Consider the following 25737-nt stretch of genomic DNA (forward strand, 5'->3'; position numbering starts at 1 on the left):
CCAGATCTAGGAGATCCCGGCTAAGAGCCTGCCCAAACAGGTGGGGGTTATCTCTAAACTTCTCAGGTAATACTGTCCAAGTCGTCTGTTGATATTTTTCTCCTGGAGCCTCCCACTCGAAGGCAAAAAGATACTGGGATTCTTTAGCCAGTGGCATCTTTGAGATCCAAGACTGTAAACCACTTGGCACTGGGCTGGATTTCTCCCAAGATCACATAGGGATTGGGTACTGTGGGATGATTTTATGAGCCAGAGATCTTGAACAATTCGCCAGGTCCCATCCTTTTTCTTTACAGGGAGGATAGGGGTGTTACACAGCAAACTAGTGGGGACCAATAGCCCACAGGCAAGGAATTTATTAGAGGCTGTAGTTCTTCCTGAGCTTCTCTTCTGAGGGGATATTGTTTCCAGTTTGGAAACTGAGTGGGATCTCGGAGGACAGTGATGACCAGTTCAGCTTGGTGGGCTCGTCCAGGAGTCCCCTGGTCCCACACCTGGGGTTAATTTTGTCCTCCCATTGTTTATGGTCCCTCTCTATTGGAGTGGGTGTAAGAGGATATCCTCAGTGGTAACCAGAAGCTGTAGGGCTCTAGGGGCTGAAAAGCTTCCCATCACAAGAGTGGTCCCCAGTTTAGTGAGTATATCTCTTCCCAGTAAGGGAGTAGGACACTCAGGGACCACCAGAAACTGGTGGAAAAAATTTGTCCATCCCAGCAACAAAGAAATACTTTGAGCAATTGTTTTTCCTGTAGCATCCAAAATGATACAGGTTTGACAGGAGAAGGCTCCAGAGTAGGAGGTCAGGACAGAGTAGGTAGTCCCTGTGTCAACCAAGAAATTCTCAGACCTACCTGCCACAACCAGTTGCACCCTTGGCTCCAGCCCCATGATGGTTATCTGAGACAGGGGGGCTAGCTGGAGCGGGCCACTTCAGTCCTGTTGAACCATCGTGAAGGAAGGCTTGGCACTTGATCTTGAGGCTCTTGGGCCCTGAGGGCAGAGTGCCACCTAATGTCCCAATTGATGGCATTTGTAGCAAGCTGTTTCAGGAGACTTGTCATGGTTTGGACAGTTTGGCCCAATGTCCTGCCTGTCTACAGATTAGGCAATGTCCTTCAAGGACTCAGATTTTGCCATAGGGCTTCCCTGGAGGGAGGCCAGCATCTGGGCATGCCTTGTCTCTTTCCTTTTCTCCCTCTCCTGAGCCTTGGCTTCCCACTCCTGTTCTCTGTTATAAAAGGTATTGGTGGCTGTCTGGACCATCTCATCTAAAAAGGCAGCAGGGTTCTGTTGCTGTAGCTGTTGTAACTTAATCCTGATGTCTGATGCACATTGGGACAGGAATTTGTCCTTAAAAATCACCTGTCCCTCATAAGAGTCTAAGTCCAGATTGGTAAACTTTTGGAGGGCCACTTTTAGCCTTTCCAGAAAGGCAATGTGGTTCTCATTGGGCTCTTGAGTTATTGCTGAGACTGGGTATAGTCCCACAGCTAGGCTTCCTTCTATTTCCATGGGTGGGCTTCCTTAGGGGTGAGTCTTTCTGAAGCTTATCCTAGCCAGTACTGTTGCAACCTGAGGTGTTCCTGGGTCAGGGTGCAGATCCCCATGCAGGCTGAGGCATGACAGCCTCTTGGAGATCGAATCCCCAGGCAGGTTGAGGCAGGTCAGCCTCCTGAGAATTGGGTCCCTGGGCAGGTTGAGACATGTTGACCTCCTGGAACCCCTGGACTGACAGATCCCCAAGCAGGTTGAGGTGTGACAACCTTTCGAGGACCAGATTCCTAGGCAGGTCGAGGCAGGTCGACCTCATGGGGCCCCTGGACTGGAGCTGGGCGTCCCCAAGGTCTTCTGGGTGTGACCAGTGGTGGGTTGTAATCTTAACTCACTGCCAGTTTGTTCACCACAGATGGCAACAGATATCATGATGTAAAGCAATCCAAGCCTGTGCCCTGAGACTGGGAACCTGGAGAAACAGCCATAAGACTTATCCTCTTATTGCTCTGAGGGAATGTAAGCCACTGATTTTCTCCCCTAGTCCTCCATAAGAGCAGGTTAGAGTGCCTCCAATGGTAAACATTTCATTGTCATAGACCCACTTTAGGCAATAACTGAAGTAATGACAAAAGAGTGGGTTATCTGGTCCTGTTAGGGGCGTTAGGAGTATTTTTTTAATAAGTATAATAAAATAATAATATATTTTAATAATAATAATAATAATGTTGCCTACAAGGGGGTAGAGTCCTGGTTGTAGGAGTTAGTAAGCGACTTAAGAACAAATTGATAAGAGACAATAGACCAGATGTTCCATAAAAGTGGAGTGGAGATTTGATCCAGGGGTATGTTTGTAACTTTAGGGGAAGGCTGGCAAGGATTTGGGCCCAATGGCCTTCAGGGCTAACTCCCAAAGTGGCAAACATTATCCCTGGAAGCCAAACTGTCCTTGAAGGGATGCCACCAACAGATGGACTTCTGGCAGGCACTGCGTGTCTGTCACCGCCCTAGTGGGTTCACTGAGAGATGCTGTTGCTGCACGTGTTGTAGGAAACATGGAAGATGAAGGCCTGAATATCTAGAAGGATTGGAGATTATACAGTATTTTCCCTCAAGAGCCAGCTATTTTCTGGTTATCCCTCCAGAAGATTGTAGAGGCAACATTGTGGGCTCAGGAAAAGAGCATGAAACAGGAGGGAAGGGGACAGGGTACAACTTTTGAAAGAATGGCATAGCCCAAGGGCATAACATAAACAGATTAAAATCAGATGGGTCCAAGATGACAAGTCAAATTCAACTAAACCTTGATCCTCCATCTGTAAGCTAAATGACACACCCAGAGGCACCAGGACAGTTCCAAGGCCCTGTCAAAAGATCTAGGAGTGGGTGTCTCCCTAATTATTGGAATGATCTTCCCACTCATATGAAATCACCCAGCTTGCAAAAACTAACCACACCACATTCCATGGCCACTGCACTCTGCTCTGATGGCCCACACCCTGTGGAGTGTGCTTCTCCCTGAATCCAAACAAACCCACCTCTTACCTATCGCTGTGTCTCTCACTGAATTTTTGCAGTGAGACATTAGAGCCTGAGCTTCATTAGGTCCTGAAGCCAGGCACCATGGGTTTTAGCTGGGCTCAAATCCCGGGAGAGAGGAGATGAAGGGTGGGAGGAAAAAGCAGTGGGAAAAACGTGCTGAGGAATCCCCTTCAAAACCTGCTGGGAAATCTACTAAATACCTGACCTGTGCTCACAATTTTCATTGGCCTGATCCTTGGCACAAAGATTAAGGACAGAAGAACCCCCACATGCTTGGGTAACAGCTGCTGGGCTCAGCAGATAGCAGAGCCTTCGGGACACACTGAGGAGGAGCCCCTGCCAGAGTCCCTCAGTTGCACTCACGCTGCTCACCTGTTCAAGGGAGGTTCGAGAAAACAAGAAAGGAGAGAGTGTAAAGGAATTAAGATTTTGTTAGCCATATGTCCTTCCAGCCATAGGAGCGAGGACCTCTACCTTAACCAGAGGTCTTCTGCAGTCTGAGATGGAGCCGCATGAGCTATCTGCTGAGCCTGCTTTTTGCTGTCACAGTTCCCAGCACGCAGGACTTCTTGTCACTTCCCCTGTACTGGGTTTTCTTTGCATTCTGCTTCCACCACAGGAGGTTTCGCTGAGTTGGGCTTCTGCTGAGCTTGGCCTCTACCACGCGGGGGCCAAGCTGAGGTTGTTTCAGCCAGGTTAAATCTGAGTTACGGCACCATAGATGTAGGGGGAGTCTGTAATTTCCTTGGTTCTGTCTCAACACAACAAAAATTTGAAGCTATGGATGGACCAGTGTTACAGCCCCATGTAATTTCCTTGGACGGAACAGTGTTACAGCTCCTATAGCTCAGTTTTATTTAGAAAGCAAAGGAAAATAAATCCTCGAAGTATGAAGGTGGGCCAACCCAAAAGACACGAAGAGAAGAGAAGCTTTTGGTCCAATTTTGGCTCTTTTTACATGATTTCTCTTCTCCCCTTGAGCTTGCTCTATGTAAATTGGGTTAGCCAGGAGGGCTGTTTATTTTACCTGAGGTTCTCACTCCGGTCCTCGGACCTTCCTTTGTTCTATTTTTGTGGGCATTTCCCTTCTTTGTCTTTTGGCCATCACCATTCTGGACTCCTTTTTCCTATTCTAACTACCTAACACTCATAACTATCACTGCTGGGATGAACAATTTGCTATTCTGTGTCTATTTTCAAAGTCTATACCTAACACTCAGCATTACAGAATATTTTTTTGTTTCTTGGCAAGATTTAATTTTTTCTGTCTCCTCCCACAGTAACATAATTTCCAAGAGAAAAATGACTCTGTTCATCTTAACCAATTTGCACCTCCAGTGCTTAGAGAAGGGATTGGTGCTAGTGATTAAACAACAAATATTTATTTAATAAAATGAAGTAAAACAAATGAAAGTGAAAGTCACTCAGTTGTGTCCGACTCTTTGCCGCCCCATGAACTACACAGTCCATGGAATTCTCCAGACCAGAATACTGGAGTGGGTAGCCTTTCCCTTCTCCAGGGGATCTTCCCAACCCAGGGATTGAGCCCAGGTCTCCCATATTGCAGGTGGATCCTTTACCAGCTGAGCCACCAGGGAAGCCCAAGAGTACTGGAGTGGGTAGCCTATCCCTTCTCCAATGGATCCTCCCAACCCAGGAATTGAATCAGAGTCTCCTGCATTGCAAGCATATTCTTTACCAACTGAGCTACCAGGGAAGCCCAGTGAGTGAGTTATTAAATAATTATGCACTGCCAAAAATTGCTTGAGAACATGTTCATTTTATAATAAAAAACATAAAAGGACAGGTAAATAAATGGTGGGAAATATATGTTAAATCCACAATAGTAAAAATGAAAATAAGGGGTAGCAAAAGAAGTGAAGGCATAGAAAAATGAATGAAGGAGAAATGGAAAGAAAAAGAAGAAAATGGAAAATGACAAAGAAGAAAGTCTACATTATTATAGAGGGGGAAAAAAGAGCAAAAAAAAAAAAAAAGAGAGAAGTTAAGAAAATAAAAAGAGAGAAGTATTATTTTGTTTTCTAATACAGCTAACATATTATGAACTGCCTACGTGTTACCGTGGAGGAGGGCATGGCAACCCACTCCAGTATTCCTGCCTGGAGAATCCCCATGGACAGAGGAGCCTGGTGTGCTGCAAACAATGGGGTTGCAGAGTCAGACATGAGCAATTAAGCACAGCACATGTGTTTCAAAGCAAAATCCTAGGGATTCAATGACTGAAAAGAAATCTCATTATTCTCTGAAAATTCTTTGTCCTCTAATAGGAAATATGATACATAAAAAACGTGCATTAATATAATCCATGGCAGATTAGAATCAGCATTATAAAACAGTGCTGTGGGAACACAATAATATCCAAACCCCACCAGGGGATATTGGAAAGTGTCTTAGAGAAAGTGACTATATTTGAAGAACAGAGAGAATTTCAGCAGATGGTATGAGAAGAATCCATTTGCTAAAAGGTTTGGTGGGAGGAGGGAAGAAAGAGCATGAACCAGAAATTGTGAAATTTCCTGATCATCTAACAATGTCTGAAGGACACTGGTGGAAATAAATACACGTTGGGAAGGCAAGTTTAAATCTCTGGTGGAGATCTGAATCCTTGAATATTCAAAAGTAGCCACCTTGAATATTATGCTAAGAGTTTAGACTTCATTTGCTCTTTGCCATTGGGACCTCTTCAGAGTTTTCAATGGGGGAAGTAATAAGGTCAGAGCAGTGATTTTAGAACAGAATAGGGTAGAAATAAATAGAAAAGAGAGAGAGGCAACTTTGGACAAATTTCTTTTCTTGAATAAGCTCTGAGGTCTAGAAATAATAGAAAATGAAGTGGAAAGATATGGGTACTGAAAATTATTTTATCTCTGTTTTCATCCTACTTGAAAGAACATGACTTTTTTAATGTACGTGTAAGAAGAATCTCTTTTGTTTGGAGCCATCTTCACTTGGAGACAGTACAGCCTGATGCTAATTTTACTGATGTCTACCTCTCTAAATCTCTTTGCCCCAAGAGCAATTAAGGCTTCTAGGTTCAAGCATCTGAAAACAAAGTAAAAAAAAATCAAAACCAAACAGAAAACCACCAGTTTTCTCCCAAATCAGTTCCTCTCTGCAGTGAAAGGAAATAGAGGGTCGCACTGTTGGACTGCAAGGAGATCAAACCAGTCCATCCTAAAGGAAATCAGTCCTGAATATTCACTGGAAGAACTGATGCTGAAGCTGAAGCTCCAATACTTTGGCCACAGTGATGCAAAGAACTGATTCATTGGAAAAGACCCTGAGGCTGGGTAAGATTGAAGGCAGGAGAAGAATGGGACAACAGAGGAGGAGATGGTTGGATGGCATCACCAACTCAATGTACAAAAGTTTGAGCAAGTTCTGGGAGTTAGCCTGCCGTGATGCAGTCCATGGGGTCATAAAGAGTCTGACACCACTGGGCGACTGAACAGATTGTCCCACTCAGCTTTATATGGGAATCAGGTTGGATTTGGTATACATGAATACAAGCATCTCAACAAAATTTAAGTGCTATGGAAGACACAGGATTTTTACTTTTAAGTGGAATTGTTTTTCATTTTGGTGTCAGGGTAATTGGACATTCAGGGATTTTTACCTCGCTTTTCTCACAGTCATTTTAAAGGTGTATTTCATCTAAGGAACTCTTCTATATTAAAGCAGGACATTTAGGGTTACTTCTTGAAGATTACTTGTAAGTCATTTCAGGTATTTGGAATGTCTTTCAATAATACTCATTCAGTGATTTTGTAATTCATAGGCAATAACTGTTTTAGGTAAATAATTCACAATGTTAAAAAATAATCACTGTACTCTGAGCAATCTGAAAAGAGACCTACTGAGATGTTGGGTTACTTATGTTCACATGCATGAATGTTACCCCAGATTTTTCATATTTTTGTTTTTCCCTGTCTTTGAACAACTTTCAACTGGCATCACATAATTTACTAACTTAAAATGATGTTCACATGATTTCAGTTTTAGATATATAAAATAATATGCAATAATAATAAACAGCCTCTAGCACATAGGCATCCATATACTAGGAGAGTGTTAACAACAATACTAGTGAACACTGTACATTGGTACACCGGTTATTTCAGTATTTGGAATTCCTTCTACCACATTTTACCTTCCTCTCTTAGCCACCATCTTTATATTCGTGTCATGAACATAAATCAGTTGCAGACGATCCTCTCGATGGATAAGTGCTCTTCAGTGTATTCTCTATTAGGTGAGTCTTTATTTTTTTATTGACTACATTGATCAATTACTTAACTTAGGGATCTCTTCAATTCAGTGTCTAAGTCGATTTTGTAAGTTAAAATGTCCCTTAGAGAAAAATACAATTTGACAAATGTTAGAAAACCTAATAGTTGGGCCATTTAACATTCATATCAAATTCACTCTGTGGCCAGTTCTATTAACCAGACAGAAATTAGCTCTAAGGATAGCTAAACACAAAACCCCTAGAATCACTGAAAATTATTGATTCAGTGACTATACAGAGGGCTGTCAGTGTTCTCTGTCAACTGAATCACTTTTTTTAATTTCCAGGAAGGCAGCTGCTGGGCATCCTGCAGTCAACTGTTCCTGTAGAGCAGGTGAGAAAACCACCGCATATCTCTTATATTCATACTAAGAGTGATTTTCATATTTATAAATTGCTGAAAAAAATTAAAAGAGTAACATATCAAGGTGCTTGAAAACAATATGAAATTCAAATTTCAGTGTCTATAAATAGTATTTATAGATAAAATATGATCCATATAAAAATGAATGTGTTGCTATATTTAAAACGGATAACCAACAAGGACCTACTGGATAGCATATGGAATTCTGCTCCATGTTACGTGGCACCATGGGTGGAAGGGGAGTTTGGGGGAGAATGGAAACATGTACATGTCTGGCTGAGTCTCTTGGTTGTTCTCCTGAAATTACTGCAACATTGTTAATTGGCTACACTCTAATACAAAAACACAAAGGTTTCTAAAGCATGAGTGGGACACAGCCACACTCAGTAATCTCTTTGCCTACGACTGCTCTCTTGCTCGGAGAAGGCAATGGCGCCCACTCCAGTACTCTCGCCTGGAAAATCCCATGGACGGAGGAGCCTGGTAGGCTGCAGTCCATGGGGTCGCGAAGAGTCGGGCACGACTGAACAACTTCACTTTGACTTTTCACTTTCATGCACTGGAGAAGAAAATGGCAGCCCACTCCAGTGTTCTTGCCTGGAGAATCCCAGGGACGGGGGAGGCTGGTGGGCTGCCATCTATGGGGTCGCACAGAGTCAGACACGACTAATGCGACTTAGTAGCAGCAGCAGCTCTCTTACTAGGGCTTCCAGGTGGTGCGGTGGTAAAGACTCCATCAGCAATGCTGGAGATGCAGGAGACCTGGGTTCGATCCCTGGGTCAGGAAGATCCCCTGGAGGAGGAAATGGTGACTCACTTCAGTATTCTTGTCTGGATAATCCCATGGATAGAGGAGCTTGGCACGCTACGGTCCACGGGGTCGCAAAGAGTCGGACATGACTGAGCGATTGAGCACACAGGCGCATTCTGTTGCTACAGCGGTAGAGTTGGAGAGCTGTGACAGACTCAGTAGCCACAAATCCTGAAATACTTCCTATCTGGCCCCTGGCAGAAAAAGTTCACCAAACCCTGCTATAGAATAAGAGCCAGTTGTTCACAGAATTCATTTTACTGTTTTCAAGTTGGATTCATTGGAACTCTCTTGTCCATAAGTGATAAAAGCCCAACTCAAATACAGTTGAAGCAAACAGGAGGACGTACTGGATCCTGTAGCTTAGGAATAGATCTGCCAGCAAGCATGGGCAGATTCAAGGATGGGCTCTTGAAAGATCAGAGTCAGCCAGTGATCTTTCCTGTGATTAATAGGCAGATCCCAAGTGAAAGAAGTTGATCACATCCTTCTGTGGTGTTGCCAACCTGGTGTGTCAGGCCTGTAGGTCTCCCCCCAAGTGGTGGCAAAGATGGCCACTGGGCACTTGAAGTTACCAGTGGAAAGAGCTCACTTCTTTTCTAGTAGTACAGCAAAAGCCTCAAGACTAACTCTGAGTTAACTGCTGCACTGAGTGGCGTCCAGGATACCGTAAGACAAAGCACAAGGACTGAGTTTGGGGAGAGGTGTTTCTGCAAAGGAAAGTCAGGAAGGAGGGGAAATATCTGCCAAGCAGGCATAACCAGCAGATGGCCACCACAGTGAGAAAAGAAAGTACTGGTTCTTCCTTTTTTAGAGGTAAAAATACCTAATCTGAAAAAAGTTAAAGGATTTATTAAAGATTACCCGGATGGAGAACACAATCTGTCTAACTCCTGGTCCATACTCCAGGAGTTACCAAATCGTGATGCCTTTCCAAAATAGTAGTTATTTGGGTACCAAGTATGCATATATTGGCTGAAAGGAAAGCTTTGAGTCTTCATAAATTAGGTTTCTCTGATATTATGTAAATATCTCCTGTCAACTACCTTGTCTAATACACAGTCCACATTTATCAGATTAACTTCAACCCTTAGCAAGGCCCAAGGGAGAGGAACGTAGAGGACAGGTGTGGTGCAGAGGGAGGGAGTGAGAAACTGGGGAAAGTTTAAGGGCAGAAGGTGTCATCCTGTGAGAGAGTCACAGCGGAACACCAGGAGAACCTCGTGATGAGGGATGCACATGTATGTGTGTGTGCACGCACATGTGCATGCATGCATGGGGTACGTGTGAGGGAAAGGGGGAGAGAAAGGGAAGGAGAGACACACAGAGAGAGGGAAGAGGGGAGGGGAGGGGAAAGCTTGGGTTCTGAGAGGTAAGGCTAACTATGTGCTAGAAGGGGGAATGAGAAGACCTGTAGGAAGACAACTTCTGCCTGCTTCACAGTTTCCCCCCGGCAGGATCCTGGCACACTCCCCAGGTATAAACTGGTCTCTATCCAGAGCATAAACTGGGAGTGGAATCAATATGCTAGGCATTTCCATTTGCATTAGGCAAGTAACGAGACAATTTCTTGATAGTTTTCTGAGGATAATGAAAGTGCATGGCTCAGCAAGGCTGACTCCCATGGTGAGTCAGTTGTTTAAGGCTGTCTCCCATGGTGAGTCAGTTGTTTAAGGCTGTCTCTTTGTAAGTCATCACTCAAATCAAGTTATAGTGTTATGCCAGTGATTGGGCCTCCTCTCAGCCCCACTCAGGAAAAATCTTCCAGTTCAATCCACTGGCCACCTGCCCAGTTCATCCTTTACTTTGGAAGAAGGTGCTTGGCATCTGTATACATAGGACATGACAATCTTGAGAGCTGCAGCCAAAAGAAACTCAAAATTGTCATGTCTATGGTTTTATATTCAGTTTCCAGATGAGCAAAATGCTTTAGCACCTTCGTTTTGAATTCAATTCAATTGCCAAACATTTAAAACAGCAGGGATGTAACAAAGCAGATATTTAGCTGAATAGTGAGCTGAATTCTGGTTTGCAGAGAAAACATGAGCTAGATGTTAAATAAATGTCAATATTCATTGAGCTGTTGTCCATTTCCAGACTAGAGAATTTCAGTTCCCCATAAATTCCTTAGGAGTAAAAAGTACAATCTTAAGCAGAGCTTGTATTAATTCAGCTTCTCCAATTGTCTCATTTGATTTTGAGCTCTAGTTCTTGAAAGGATTTATTTTTTTATTTTTATTTTTTTGGCATTTTATTTATTTTTTTATTTTTTTAATTTTTACTTTATTTTACTTTACAATACTGTATTGGTTTTGCCATACATTGACATGAATCCACCACGGGTGTATATGCGATCCCAAACATGAACCCCCCTCCCACCTCCGTCCCCACAACATCCCTCTGGGTCATCCCCATGCACCAGCCCCAAGCATGCTGTATCCTGCATCGGACATAGACTGGTGATTCGATTCTTACATGATAGTATACATGTTTCAATGCCATTCTCCCAAATCATCCCACCCTCTCCCTCTCCCTCACTCATTATTAGAGAAATGCAAATCAAAACCACAATGAGGTACCACTTCACACCAGTCAGAATGTCTGCGATCCAAAAATCTGCAAGCAATAAATGCAGGATTTAGTTTTTTTTAAACCTAAGAAAGATGCTTCAATATCTATTAGGCAAAGGTAAGTCTGGCACATCAGGACTGTATACAAAGGCAAACCAGCTGCCATCCTGTATCTAATCCTTTACCCACTACAGTCCCTTGTACTCGTGTTAATAGCTCCAGATTGGTGGAGGAATTAGACTTTCTTGAGGAAATGTAATCAACATGAATTCCTATAATATACTGGGAAGAAAAATTATTTTTCCCCTTCACTCTCTGCTAAGCTTATTTCCTCTCAAGTTGAATAGTGATACACCTCAGGCAATTTAGAGAAAATGGTTCTTTAGTAGACTAAATGGGCTGTGTTGAAACCAGTATAGGGCAGGCTAATAAGAGGGAATTTGGGCCCAAGACTTGATTAAAATGGAGGCAGAGCAGAGGATGTTGAGAGGAGAAGCCAGATGACTTCCAGGATCCATTTTGCCCATCAGGAACATCAAAGAAAAAAAAGAGTTTGCTCTGAGCCCCAGAAAACTCTTTTGGTTTCAAAAAATGTAAACTGGCACATTATACAGTAAGTACTGATTGCTTTTGCTTGCTCATCTCTTCTTCCAGTAACAGAAAGCACAGCTCTCCTCTCCACTTTCAGTCCATGTGGATCACATAAGGCTGACCTCACCTCTTTGCCCCACTCCTCACCAAGCATGGCAGTCACAAGACCCCCGATCTGAACATTAACACAATCTATTACCTTAGCTTCAGGGATTGGTTCAGTGATTGCAGCTGGGCATTCAGCACAGGTCTGGGCATTCAACACAATTTGGTGCAATGGAAGTCTAAGTGCTTCTCCGGATTTATTGGAAAAGATCTAATGGAATTTCCCCCCATTTTCCCTAAGCTTGATAAACTGGTAGATTGGAAACTGGGTTCAGTAAACCTCACTTCTAGAGAAGAGTCTGCCTCAGAACAATACTAATATGGAGAACAGTAGGCCTGAGTGACAGAAACCCACAGACACATAAATACACTAGTATCCTTTAAGTCCCTAATCCAAACCATGCCTGATTTCCCTTGAACTTCCCAGTTACATAAGCCAATGAATCAGTCACTCTATAATCTATTCTGAGCTGAGCTTTTGTTGATTTTATTATTACTTGCAACTGACTTGATTTACACAAGTTATCTATTTTCATCTTCATCCTGGATTATAACAGTTGGAAGACAAAGGAAAAAGAAATATGAAAAGGATAAGGAGTGAGTCTGCATTAGTGTCAAGTAACAGGTATCATTCAAATAATCTCCTAGCTGGAAAACCAAGAGAAGATGTATTTTTTTGCAGTGAGCAGTTTATCTTTCCCTTGAAGCTGCTGGGGGAGGATTATTATCTCAAGAGAATTTTCTTCTGCACATTTTATTACTCATCCCATCGTCTAGTATGCTTTCAGTCTGAATGAATTCTGATACCCTCTTCAATTTGTGTTATGACAAGCTAATCTTCAAAACGCACTGTAGGTTCTGAATGACACCTGGATTAAGATTGAGTCATAGCAATGGAAAAGCTTATAATGAATAATCACGATCTGTTATAATGCACTCCTAATTCTTACTGTTTAAAGCCTCTCATCAATAGCTATTCTTTCCAGAAATAACTATTATCAAATTTCTCATATTTTATTAACACAGCAGAGAAATTCTATTATCATGTGATTCAGGTAATGAAGATTTACATATTGTTGTTTTTATAAGCACTCTACCTGGCTGCAGTATTTTTGTTGTTGCTGTTTTTCAAAAAGAAGGAGATGAAAGTGGTTAAGTAACTGACCAGATCTGAATAAAAATCATTATTTCCTTGGAATCTTGTTCTTTTCCAAGAGCTATGAGTCATGACACAAATGAGCTATGAATCACTATCCCCTGCATGGAGCACATTTATAATAAGGTTGTCTTCAGCTGCATTTATTATTTATATTAAAAAGATTTTCACAGAATAATCCAAATCCTCACTATTATCTAATATTCTTAAGTATTTATTTGATTGGCTTGGAGGAATAAAAGACTAGTTGATAACAGGAACCTACTGTGGGAACATTAGTTCAAGTCTTGTTTCTGGATAAATTCCTAAACATCTCTGGACTTATTTCCTCTGTGGATGTGATGCAGGACCAAACTGTGCATTGGACTCTGATGGTATCCATGACAAAATCAGAATGTGGTTGGCCTGGTTTTTGTGGTTAAGAGAGTGATATTTAAATATTACTTTTTGAGGAGGTGGAGTAGAAAAGTCAGGAATTTATATCTATAAAACCTATATAATTCTGTCTATATGATACCAAGCATATACTTAAAAAGCTAAAAAGAAAAAGGTTAATTCAACTGATTTTTACAGAAACCCCTATTCAAAACAATGACTGATATTTCCTCTGACACAGTGAATGTAATTGTAACAATTAATGTCATGACTGAGCAACTTCACTTTCACTTTTCACTTTCATGCATTGGAGAAGGAAATGGCAACCCACTCCAGTGTTCTTGCCTGGAGAATCCCAGGGATGAGGGAGCCTGCTGGGCTACCGTCTATGGGGTCGCATAGAGTCAGACACGACTGAAGTGACTTAGCAGCAGCAGCAGCAGCAGGCTATTTTCATTCAGTCAGGGTGTGAGTGTCCTCCCCAATATCGACTTTAAAATCTGTTCAGGCATGAAATCACAACATAAGGGATTTCCAGCTTTTTGCTGACTTACTTTCTTGGATGACAGAAAATTTCTGGCTTGCCCCTTACTTTCTACTATTAACTATGACTGATGTCCTAGACAGTTCGGTTTGTCCTCTCTGCCTCCCATGGGAATTCCCAACCTTTGGCATTCTTTACCTCTCTAGTGACCTCTCTTACTTTTATTCTCATTTTGTAGCACCGTGACTCTGCTTTTGGACATGCCCAGCTCTTTTCTTGAGCAAATTTTCTTATAATCATAAGAACACAGGATTCAGGACAAAGAGAACTGAATTCTTTTATTTATTTTTAATTGAAGGATAACTGCTTTACAATGTTGTGTTAGTTTTTGACAGAACTGGATTCTTATCTAACTTGGACTCTGTTCCCTATTGGCTTTGTGACATTAAGCAAGACATTTTGCCTCAATTTTGGTTTCCTTACACAGAAAATACGGAAAACAATGCCATCCACCTTGTAGCAAAGTTAAGTGTTCAGTGTAGTAAAAATCTGTTATATTGCCTTAACAATGACTAGGTGGTTAACAAATACTAATCAAAGATCATGAAGATGTTTAGTTCATTTCTCAACTTTGGGACCTAATGTCTTTCCCTTCAGGTTAAAAAAAAAAAAAAAATCCATTGACTGATTATCACTCCAATCTGACAGGCACCTGGAGCGCATGAGCCAGAACCTAAGACCTTACTTCCAGTTTAATTAGCATCTCTATTCTGCAGGTGTAGAAAGGGAGACTAAGAGATAAGTGAATATCCTAAAATCAGAGCAAGGGACAAAGATGTGATTCAAATCCTGATTTCCTCATGACAAATCCCTGCTCTTTCACTATGTCACAGGATCCTCCTCCCCCATCCAAAGCATCTGATCTCCCCAACATGGCTGACAAGTCCAGGTCAATGGGGGATTTGACCCCTTCTCCCTAGTCCTTCTCCTTACCCACCATAGATAACCAGGTAGTCTCAAGTCCATCAAGGAAAACATCAGACCACTCTGAAGTGGACCAAGAAAAAGAGATACTCTAATAAACTTTTTATCAAGGACATGCATGATTGAGACTGATTTTCTACCAAATATTTTTATGTCAATTGGTCTAATAAGTTAGAAGAATAGCATTTTTCCCATTTTGTACTTTTTATGTTAACTTCAATAACTTTATTTTTAATTAATGTTGTATTGATATTAATTTTAAGGAAAATTTATTTTAAATGTTCTATCACCTTTGCTTGTGCTGACCTCATGATACTTCTGGAGCTAACAAATATCTCAGTTGCTTTGGGAATCCTCAGTTATATGATCATATAGGTGACCCATAAACTCAAATTAGTGAAATAATATATCAAACTTAACAATCTTACATACAGATTTGTGATTTTACTTCACCTGAAGCCTCCTTCCCACTCAGAAAGTTTAAGAAATCAACAGTCAGTAAGTGTAATAGTAAATATTTAAGTGAATGACAGGAAGTAAAGGCCTATTTCAAGATTACTAATAGTTATTTAAAAAAAACACAATATGTAAGTAATAGATGGAAAAAACAATCCTTGAGATCACATAATTTCTCAATTAAAATGAAAAATTCTGCCAATAACCAGGATTCCCAATGACACTACAGTGAACACTACTTATGGACAGGGACCTATCCTGTATGATATCTTAGTTCTTAGTGCAGAGTTGGTCACAGGGAAATGTCTCAATAAATACTTCTTATTAGTATGAATACTTGCTATTCTACAGACAGTAAACCTGATTTTGTTTAGTCACTCAGTCATGTTCAATTCTTTGCAACCCCATGGATGCAACACACCAGGCTTCCCTGTCCTTAAATTTTTCAGCTGAATAGCACATGAGTGGAGAAGGAAATGGCAACCCACTCCAGAATTCTTGCCTGGAGAATCCTGTGGACGGAGGAGCCTGGTGGGTTGCTGTCCATAGGGTCGCACAGAGTCGAACATGACTGAAATGACTTAGCAGAAGCAGCTCCATGCAATGAGAAAACTAATGAGTTTTACACTACAGTTAAGCCCTTTTCTTGGAGCAGTTCTCCATTTATTCAATGAAATCTGGGACAGGTCCCATGACATTCCTGATGACTACACTTTTAGTCCCAGGGGTGTTCATTTCGGGCATCTGAAACACTCAGTTCTGGCAAAAGTAAAAACTCAAAATTTCGCTCAAATATAGAGCTTCTCCTCTCCTTCAGCTTGGGGCTACCGCCTATGGGAAGCCTTCACGCAGTGGGATTCTTCTATTTCCCAGTAGGGTGTTGCTCCTCCACTCTCCCCACCTACAAGCCTGCTTCTGACCTCCGGGACTCAAGTGGTTGGGGCAGAAGGGGGGAGGCAACCGCTGTCATTTCTCTGCCATCGCACTCAGTGCAGGGCACCTGTGGCTTCCATCTCCAGTGCCAACATTACAGCTGAGGACTTGCTTTGACCACTGGAGCCCACTCCTTACGCATTCAGAACAGGCCAGAACTTTTAAGGAATTCAAGCTTTGAGGAGCAGCCCTCATCACATGCCTGACAAAAAGTGATGGAGAGCCAGATCCTTTGGTTGGAATAACTTTGAGGTATATTCTTCCATATCCAGAGCAGGAGGATTGACCGTCAACCCTACAGCAGTAACCTGCTCAATCTCTGAAGTGTTACTGGCTTCCTTCCTTTCCTTATCTCACTACCCACCCCTCTACCTGTGTGTCTTGGGATCACCTCCCAAATAAACTAAATACACTCACATCCATATCCAAGGGTCTACTTCTGTGGGAACCCAAACTAAAACAAGAGAAGGGCAGGCACTATCCCAACTAAAATGCCAAGATATACCCAGTGTCGGTTTCCTCTGGCTGCAGCAGACAGTTTCAGCAACTCTCTCTGAGACTGCTGAATACCAAAGGGATTCTCTTTCTTGGAGCCTATATACAAGCTCTTCAGAGACCTCTCCATTTCAGAAGCAATCTCTTTTTTGATTTGAGGTTCCTATATTTGGGTGGCACTTTCCTATAGTTGGCTGCTTATGACTCCATATTAGGGTTCTCCAGGAAAGCAGAACCAACAGGATTTTCAAATATATATTTATATAGTTATAAAATGTGTTTACGATATATGTTATATCTAATAACAAAAAGATACAATATATAAAGAAATCACTCACAGGATCATGGAGGCTGCAAAGCCCTATGATGTGCCATCTGCAAAATGGGAATGCAGGAAACTAGTGGGGTTAATCTGATCTGAGTCCAAAGGCATGACAACAGGGAACACTGATGGGATAAGTCCCAGTTCAACACTAGGAGAAGACCAATGTCTCAGTTCAAACTTTCAAGCAGAGAGAATTCTCCCTTCCTCTACCTTTTGGTTGTGCTCAGACACTCAACATATTAGATGGTGCTCACCCACATTGGGGAGGGCCATCTGCTTTACTCAGTCTACCAATTCTGATGTTAATCTCCTCTGGAAACACTCTCACAGACACACCAGAAATAACATTGAACCAATGTGGGCAAGATCGTTTAGAAGAAATGGAGTAGCCCTCATAGTCAACAAGAGTGTCTGAAATGCAGTTCTTGGGTATAATCTCAGAAAGACAGCATAATCTTGGTTTGTTTCCAAGGCAAACTATTCAATATCACAGTAATACAAGTCCATGCCCCAACCACTAATGCTGAAGAAGGTGAAGTTGAATGGTTCTATGAAGATCTACAAGAATTTCTAGAACTAACACCAAAAAAAATAAAAATGTCCTTTTCATCATAGAGGACTGGAATGCAAAAGTAGGAAGTCAAGAGATACCTAGAGTAATAGGCAAGTTTGGCCTTGGAGTACAAAAATGAAGCAGGGCAAAGGATAACAGTGTTTTGCCAAGAGAACACACTGGTCATAGCAAACACTCTCTTCTAACAACACAAGAGACAGCTCTACACATGGACATTACCAGATGGTCAATACCGAAATCAGACTGAGTATATTCTTTGCTGTCAAAGATGGAGACGCTCTATACAGTCAGCAAAAACAAGACCAGGAGCTGAATGTGGCTCAGATCATGAACCCCTTACTGCCAAATTCAGACTTAAATTGAATTTAACTTAAATTTCTTCTTAAATTGAAGAAAGTAGGGAAAATCACTAGGCCATTCAGGTATAACCTAAATCAAATCCCTTATGATTATACAGCAGAAGTGACAAGCCAATTCAAGGGATTAAATCTGATAGATAGAGTGCCTGAAGAACTATGGATGGAGGTTTGTAACACTGTATAGGAGGCAGTTATAAAAACCACCCCCAAGAAAAAGAAATGCAAAAAAGGCAAAATGGTTGTCTAAGGAGGCCTTACAAATAGCTGAGAAAAGAAAAGAAGCAAAAGGAAAAGGAGAAAAAGAAAGATATCCCCATCTGAATGCAGAGTTCCAAAGAATAGCAAGGAGAGATAAGAAAGCCTTACTAAGTGAACAATGCAGAAAAACAGAAGAAAACAATAGAATGGAAAAACTAGTGATCTCTTCAAGAAAATTAGAGATACCAAGGGAATACTTCATGTACTGACAGGTACAAAAGAGAACAGAAACGGAATGGACTTAACAGAAGCAGAAGATAATAAGAGATGGCAAGAATACACAGAAGAACTATACAAAAAAGATCTTCATGACCCAGATAACCACGATGGTGTGATCACTCACTAGAGCCAGCTATTGTGGAGTGTGAAGTTAAGCAGGCCTTAGTAAGCATCTCTACAAACAAACCTAGTGGAGGTGATGGGATTCCAGCTGAGCTATTTCAAATCCTATAAGATGATGCTGTGAAAGTGCTGCACTCAATATGCCAGCAAAGTTGGAAAACTCAGCAGTGGCCACAGGACTAGAAAAGGTCAGTTTTCATTCCAATCCCAAAGAAAGGCAATGCCAAAGAATGTTCAAACTACCACACAATTATACTCATTTCACATGCTTGTAAAGTAATGCTCAAAATCATCCAAGCTAGGCTTCAACAGTACGTGAACCAAGAACTTCCAGATGTACAAGCTGGATTTAGAAAAGGCAGAGAAAACAGAGATCAAATTGCCAACATTCATTGAATCATAGAAAAAGCAAGGGAATTCCAGAAAAACATCTACTTCTGCTTCTTTGAGTGTGTGGATCACAACCAATTGTGGAAAATTTTTAAAAGAGATGGAATACCAGACCACTTTAGCTGCCTCCTGAGAAACCTGTATGCAGGTTAAAGCAATAGTTAGAAGTTTATGCAGACACACAAATAAGCATACCATATTTATGGAACCACAGAAGTGTTGCTGCTGCTGAGTCAGATTTGCGGGAATATGGGAAGAAATGAGGCTAAAGAAGCAGATAGGAAAGGAATTAGGGTATTTTTAAGAAGTTAATCCAGCAAGTTATTGGGAATTTTTTAAGCATTTTAAACAGGATGTTGGATTGTAAAGATCTCAAGTTTAAAATTATGACCCCACTCCTCTGTGAAGAATATATTAGAAGAAAGCATGAGAGGCGGGGAGGCTAGTGAGGAGTCTGGGCGGGCCAGGAAACTGGTACTACGGGCTTAACTAATACAATGACTGTGAAGATGGAAAAGAAATGGTAAAATATATGTACCTGAAGACAGGGACTTTGTTTTATTCATATCGATATCCCCAGTACTTAGAAGAGGGTCTGGCATCTAGTAGGCTATCAAGAGAGACATTTTTGAATGAATTAGTGAATAAGTGAGTTGTTGATTAATGACATGTCCTACATGAGAGATCAGAAATCTAAATTGGATTGCCAAGGCAGAGATAGGTTGAAGTCAAGATTTGCATACAGAGTGGAGATGTATTCTTGGGAAACTATGGAAGCAGAGGAAATCACTCAGAGCGCTTAGTGAAGAAATCCAAAAAAAGATGCTTAGCTTTAACAAATCTGTCCATGATCACCATTTATTGATCATGCCCTATGAGTACTGGGTAAAGAACTTTATATTAATTATGCTCATAGCACCACAGAAGGAAGTACGTTTTACATAAGGAGAAACATAGGTCTAGTGGTTTAAGAACCTGCCAAAGTCACACAGCTGGTTGGTGGCAGAGCAGGAACTAAACTGATTTGATGAACTCTGAACCTGTGTTCCCGACTCTATGAGAGATCTAGAGTCTCTAATACACTGCTCATGTGCCCCACTGCCCTCCCCAGGCACAATTTGCACTTATTATTCAAGTTTCTTGGGAAGCGTAAGTCACCTGAACTGCTCCTAGGACAAGACTCAGGTGCAGGCCCAGAGGTCTAGCACTCCTGCCAAGAATCCCTCATTCACCAGAAAAAGGGAGAAACAATAAATTTGAAGGGACTAGGACATGTATTTCAGAGATTTGGGAACATGAGAGAAGAATGGATATAGGTCAGTGGATCTTAGCCCTGGCTGAACACGGAATCATGTGGGAAGCTTTCTAAAAATACCAATCCCCATCCCAGACCAATTAAATCAGAATCCAAAGGCAAGAGACAGTCTTCAAATTCTCCAGTTAGTGCTCATGTGCACCTAGTGTTGACAACCGCTGACACCGGGAGAAGCAGGTTTAAGGTGGGAAAGGCGGGGCATCTAGACGTCTTACGGTAGGCGGCTTCCGCTTTCTCTGAGAAACTAGACCTCTAGGATACGCGTCAAGGCTGAGGAGGTGAACGAAGGATATCATGCTTGCGGACAAAGGCTGAACTTGAGAACAGCACCAGTGGCAAATGAAGGCGAGAGAGACCAAGACAGCTGTAAAATTAGATCAATGAGCCCAGCTGGCATTGAAAACGCCTAACTTTGGGTGACCCCAATTTCGCTGTGTGCTCATCTCCAGGAGCACCTGTACATACGAGCAGAAAAGGGGTAGGGATAGATATGTTAAGGAAGCAGAAGGGCCAAAAGACCCAGAACAATCGCCCTCCATAGTCTAGATTGCAGTCCATGAGCCTAGACTGAGAAAAGTCTTCACTGAGTGAACCAAACGCTCAAATATACATTTTCTTTTGGAGTTATTGATATTTCTCTGTTTTTGTCATCATCTAACACTGATGATAGAAAATAGTTCCCTGCAGAACCACTGCTGGTTAGTTTTATCTGGTTATAAGATCCAGGACCTTCAAGTCCCTGGAGACAACATAACAAGATGTATTAAGGAAGTTTAGTGGAGTTGCTTTTGATTGTCACCTTGCTATTGGCACGAATTCTGCTGTTTCCTGTGGTGCCCATTTCTTTGATTATGCCCTCCAGTCACCATCAGACTACTATTTCACACTCAGTTTTAGAATTACACCAGAGTATAACCCACGCTTGTAGTTACTCAATTCAACAACTGCTTACTGAACACATATTACGAGCCAAGTATTGTGGTTAGCTGTTTATTAAACGTTTCTCCTCATTCAACAATTATTCCTTGGGCACCTTAAGGTAGGATATTTTGCAAGACTTTCAAAGCATTCTCTCTCTCACACACACACACACACACATGCACACACACACTTTCTCTCTCTCTCTTCTTATTCAGTACTGCCTCACCCTCCTGTCATTCAGAATCTAACCATGTTTTCATCCCAGGTCTGGTAAGAATGTCCAATCTCCAAAAGATCAACTCCTCCCAGTCAAGAGGTTTGTGACCACTCAAATTTATGGTCAACACTGAAAGTTTTGTTCATCCCTTATTCCTTCTGAAACTAGCTCTTTTTTCCTTGACAATTTCTATCAGTTCAGTTCAGTTCAGTTCAGTCGCTCAGTCGTGTCCGACTCTTTGCAACCCCATGAATCACAGTACGCCAGGCTTCCCTGTCCATCACCATCTCCCGGAGTTCACTCAGACTCACGTCCATCGAGTCCGTGATACCATCCAGCCATCTCATCCTCAGTCATCCCCTTCTCCTCCTGCTCCCAATCCCTCCCAGTCTCAGAGTCTTTTCCAATGAGTCAGCTCTTCGCATGAGGTGGCCAGAAGCTGTTATATTCTCACGTGAACCAACCACACCATTACCTCAGCCAGAACTGAGGAGAACTTGGAGATACAGGCATCTGAGCCAAGTTAGGTCAAAAAGCCACTTCACAATTTGGACTCAGAACCTGAGGGACTGTCAGACAATCCTTCTTCAGAAACTGAAATTACAAGGTGTAAAACATAGGGACTTTCAACAGTTGTGTGGGGAAAGTCCACTTGTGGAGAAAGAGAATGACACTCAGGTGCAAGGAAAACCAGATATGGGAGCTGATAAAAGAACATTCTGGCAACATCAGGACTGATGGCTTCTCTACTTGGAGGTCTTACTGGATCCCTGCCCTTTCCTCTTTCCTCATTTTTCTACCCTTCTATTGGCAAATTTCACTTTTTGCTTAAGATAGCTCAAGACAGTTTATGAAAAGAATGCATCGTTAGTATATATTTGTTTCCTACACATGCAGACCAGAAATGAACCCAATGTTCATCCAGATCATGAACCTAGTTTTACAGGTTAAAATTAAAAATGACAGTAGTAGTTATTACTTAATGCACCCCTGCCATGTGGTAGTATTTTAGATACTTGATTTGTAATGCAATAGGCATCCAAGATACATGTTCTCACCTCCAGTTTATAGAGTTTACAGATGAGCAATTAAACCCCAAAGAAGTTCATTATCCATAAGTCATAAAGGAAATTTGGGGAAATTAAGAAGCCTCAAGAATTTTCATGGGTGATTTTTCTCTGTTGGTTTATATCAAATGATGAAGATCTATGATGAGATCTGGAAAAGCCAAGTGATTTTTCACAAGAGCACATAAAATTCACCATAAAAACTGTAGGTACACTAACATTTAAAAAATTATTAACTCTACATCAAGGTATAAATTTACACCTATTACATTTCAAAACAGAACAAAACAAAATGTTGCATGAACACAGACAGTGTTATGGGGAAATGTTACCCTCAGACATTGCTCGTTGCTGTAGAAACTGGTAAAAGCTTTTCTGGAGAGCCATTTGGAAAAACATTTCAATAGCTATTATGCGATCATCTCTTTTGACCCATGCAATTTTACTTCTGGAAAAACCACCTTAGGAAATAACCCAAAACCCTATTCATCAAGATGTTTACTAAACCTAAATTTATAACAAAACAAATTGGACACCTCTGAAATGTGAAAAATCAAGATTTGTTTAAGGATGCATTTGTGGATTGATTAAACTCATTTAATCAGTGAACAATGAAATGTTCATTGCATGCCAGATGCTATGCTAGACACAGAGGAGTATAAAGGTGAACTAGCAGATGCACAGTCCTACCGTGTGTGAACACTGTTTATTTGTGTGAACAGAAAGAGAACTAGAATGAAAAATATTTTTATATATTTTTAAAATATAAATTTATTTATTTTAATTGGAGGTTAATTACTTTATAGTATTGTATTGGTTTTGCCATACATCAACATGAATCCGCCACATGTATACACGTGTTCCCTTAAAACTCTTTTTCTTCCTCAAAGAATGAGAAGTGGCTTATAGCACCATAAAATAGAAAAAAAAAAAAAAACAAGGAAAAATTCATTTTGTGATAGAAAATCAAGTTCAGAAAGAAAGTGTAAAGATACTACTTGGTTATTAAAGTTGGCACTCAAATTTGTTTCTGAGCTTCCAGACAGGCAAAGGAGATGAAGTATTAAGAGTGAGTGATTTAAGTTGTTAGTGAAAAGAAAACAGAGGAGTTTCTCAAGACAAATCAGTTATTCCTCAAATTTTGATCTAAAAAATATCTTTTTGTAAATGTTCAATGTGTGATATTATTGACATTTGTTGGGGTTTAGAAGATTCTTAGAAATAAAATATTTCAAGCACATGAAAGTGTATATAAAACAATGTAATGAGCATATGTGTATCCTACACATAGCTTAAAAATTAAAATATTACAATTAACACCTTTTTGTACCTTTCTACAATTCTGTTTCTTGGTATCCCTATCCAGAATTAATCATTCTCCTGAATTTAGTGTCTCTCATCTTCAATTTAATTTGCTCAATTTTTGAAAAGCTATTCAATTTTCAAAAAGTGATTCAATGTAAATTTAACTCAATTTTCATTTCACTGTGTATGCCTTCACTTAAATATTTATCATTGTCCCTATTATGTATGCATTTCTATGCATACATAGTATTTCTATAAATGATAGAGTAGTTCTATAAGTGAACTCTAGCTGGCTCACTTATTACTGCTTAATAAAACTGTGTTCTATCAACATGTCATAATTCATCCCTTCTCCCAATGATAAACATTCAGGTAATTTCCTTTTTATTTTATTTTTTCCTATCACAAAGCTACAACAAACTTCTTTGTATGTATCTTCTTATCTTAAATGTGAAAGCTTCTCCAGCACTATAACTAGAGTGAAATTGCTGGCCAGAGGATGGGGTATATGCAACATTATCTTTACCTAATATAGCCACATGGCTCACCACACTGGTAAAATCAATTTACATGGAGGACAATTAAATGTGAAAGTATTCAGTGATGGTACAGCCAGGTATGAAACAATGATCTGCTGATCACCACCTCTTTCTTATCCATACCAGGTTCTTTCCTACTGAGGGGACAAGAGTGAAATTGAATTTTAAAAGTACCCTTCACACAGAACTAGGACAAATAATTTAAAAAAAAAAACAATTATATGGAATCATAAAAGACCCAGAATTGCCAAAGCATCTTGAGAGGAAAAAAAAAGCAGGAGGCACAGTGCTCTCAGACTTCAGATAATACTACAAAGTTACAGTAATCAAAACAGTGTGATATTGGTACAAAAACAGACATAAGAATCAACAGAAGAGAACAGAGAGCCCATAAATAAACCCATACACTTGTGGTCAATCTGTGACAAAGGAAGCAAGAACATACAATGGGAAATGTCTCTTCAACAAGTGGTGTTGGTAAAGTTGAACAGCTGCATGTAAATCAATGAAGTTAGAAGACACCCTCTTCCCATACATAAATATAAACTTAAAATGGCTTAAAGACTTAAACATAAGACATGACACCATAAAGCTCCTAGAAGAGAACACAGGCAAAATATTCTGGCATACTGTACCAATGTTTATTCTTAGGTCAATATCCTAAGGCAATAGAAACCAAAATAAACAAATGGGACTGAATCAAACTTACAAGCTTTTGCACAGTAAAGTGAAGTTGCTCAGTTGTGTCTGACTCTTTGCTACCCCATGGACTGTAACCTACCAGGCTCCTCTGTCCACGGGATTCTCCAGGCAAGAATACTGGAGTGGGTTACCATTTCCTTCTCCAAGGGATCTTCCCGACCCAGGGATTGAATCCGAGTCTCCCGCCTTGCAGGCAGACGCTTTAACCTCTGAGCCACCAGGGAAGCCCAAAGGAAACCATAAACAACAACAAAAAGTAACCCTACAGAATGGGAGAAAATATTTGCAAATGATGAGACCGACAAGGGATTAATTTCCAAAATATACAAAGAGCTCATACAATTTAACAACAACAAAAAAAAACACAAATAACCCAATCAAAAAGTGGGCAGAAGACCTAAACAGACATTTCTCCAAAGAAGAAGTACACATGGCCAATAAGCACATGAAAAGATGCTCAAATCACAAATGAAAATTACAATGAGGTACCTACCACCTCACACTAGTCAGAATGGCCATCATTAGAAAGTCTACAAGTGACAAATGCTGAAGAGAGTGTGTAGAAAAGGAAATCCTCCTATATTGTTAGTGAGAATGGAAGTTGATGCAGCCACTGTGTAAAATAGTATGAAGATTCCTCAGGAAACTAAAAATAGAATTACCATACAATCCAGCAATCCCATCCCTAGGCATATATTCCAGACAAAACTGTAATTCAAAAAGAAAGACAATGCCTATGTTCATAGCAGCACTACTC

The sequence above is a fragment of the Ovis aries genome, chromosome 25, assembly GCF_016772045.2.
Source record: "Ovis aries strain OAR_USU_Benz2616 breed Rambouillet chromosome 25, ARS-UI_Ramb_v3.0, whole genome shotgun sequence".
In the NCBI taxonomy this organism is placed as follows: domain Eukaryota; kingdom Metazoa; phylum Chordata; class Mammalia; order Artiodactyla; family Bovidae; genus Ovis; species Ovis aries.